The sequence below is a fragment of the Adiantum capillus-veneris genome, chromosome 2 (genome assembly GCF_014529385.1).
Source record: "Adiantum capillus-veneris isolate H3 chromosome 2, ASM1452938v2, whole genome shotgun sequence".
NCBI lineage: Eukaryota > Viridiplantae > Streptophyta > Polypodiopsida > Polypodiales > Pteridaceae > Adiantum > Adiantum capillus-veneris.
Window position 1 is genome coordinate 150819737 of NC_140932.1, and position 1895 is coordinate 150821631.

A 1895-nucleotide genomic window follows, 5' to 3' on the forward strand; every position below is an offset into this window, starting at 1 on the left:
ACACCCCAACCTAGGTCGACGATGACGAGCTGGGCTCACTTGTCTCACAATTGTTGCCCCCCTTATTTATTGTGTGTTGAGTAAACACGTGCTTGAAAGCATTTCATTGGTGAGAAATCTGTATGCTGGATACTAGCAAAAACTAAGCCTTGTGCTGTAGGACAATGGCTACACCTCCGCAGACGTGATAGTTGAACATAAATACATATCTATGCATCATCAATAGTGGACTTGCAAGAATGAAAAGGCTAGAGGAAGGGATTAGAAAAGAGTTCCAAGAGGGGTAGAGAAGTCACATGCAGTCGAGGGAGAATGTTAGGAGAAACGCTAATACCGACGATTGCAATGGGAGGGCGATATAAGTGAGGGCGAATGAGTATATATTTGTACTTGATGAGTGCAAGATGGGTAGTGGCACTGCCCAGACTGTGGTCACAAAATATGACACACTTTGAGTTATAGGCACAAGAGCTTGAACCTTGATTCCACTAAATCTTGTAGCAGCCTCTTGGGTCAGCTTCCACTTACTGCAATTGCAGTTGCTGGCTCATGAGGTGCATCGTGATGAGCTGCAGCTGTAGCAGGGCCGCTCATAATAATCTGAGGATGAGATGCAGTAGGTCTTGGACCTATGGACATAATCCGTTGCCTTGTGCATCTCAATATTGTCCCTTCTTCTTGCATCTGCTTGCACAATTGGATCTCCTTGACGTAGAAGCCAACTCTCCTTGCAGCTACATGGGGCATTGCCATAGTAGAAGGTCCATCAATGCGAGGGGTAATGTGGGTAATGCACCCTCCCTTTTTCCTACACAAATGAGAGGCCTCCATCTCGGCATGGCCATCATTCTCGTGCCTTGGTGTGACACGAGCCTTAGCTTCAACCGATCTCCCCACGACAAGAAGTGCGTATTCCATGGGGTTGTGCATCGGGGGCCTCAACAATGCTTTTATAGACTGTAAGAGATGTAGTTCAACAAGAGTGAAAGGGAAGGAAAAGACAAGCAACCACTCTCCTCTGCCAAAAGACCTGTAGATCTACATTGGCCTGTCTCGTTACCCGATCTCCACCACACCCATCATGTGGTCATCGTTAATAAATAGTCTAACCTTCCAAAGGTTCAAAATGAATCCTTTACAAGAATAGACTGTCAACAATTCCAAGAATTCCAATGAATCTAGCAAGCAGTTTTGAACTTTCACCTTCCATCACTTCACATTTTCCATGATCTTTTACATGTCCCTCTTCAAAGGGTGATAAGTTTTTGACTTGTGTTGCAAGATTTTAGAGCCAACTCTACCCCATGATATTTAGTTGGAAGGTATTTGAGAGGCTTTCTAGCTGTTTGAAGTTTGAAATATGTCTGTGGTCAGTGGTATATGTAAAATTGCACACTCTACTTAGTTGTTAGGAACCAATTTCCACCTTATTATTCTTAGGAGCAGTATTAGTTGCACTTGGTTACTGGTATATGTAAAATTGCACACTCTACTTGGTTGTTAGGAATCCACCTTATTATTCTTAAGAGCTGTTTTAGTTTCCCTTGGTTCCAATCCATCACTTGCTACAATTGTTCAGGGCGCGTCCTCACGGCGGGTGAAGAACCCTTGCCACTCGTCATCTTTTTTGTCACGTACACTAACTGCTGCCAACGTGAAGGACTTCTTTGTCGAGATGAGGCGGGGGTAGCTAGCTTTTGTTTTCCAACTCTACCGATCTTGGCAGAGTTGAGCCTTTGACAACGGGCTGGGGTTCCACCCCCCGTGCGGATCTGCCCTAAATGGGGTTTGTAAGTGAATCTCATTTGCTTACGGTATGCTAACCAGTTGCTTTTAAATCCTATTCCTCACCTTCAATTTGCAGGCCTCGTCACTACCTTATGCAACCGGGTAAT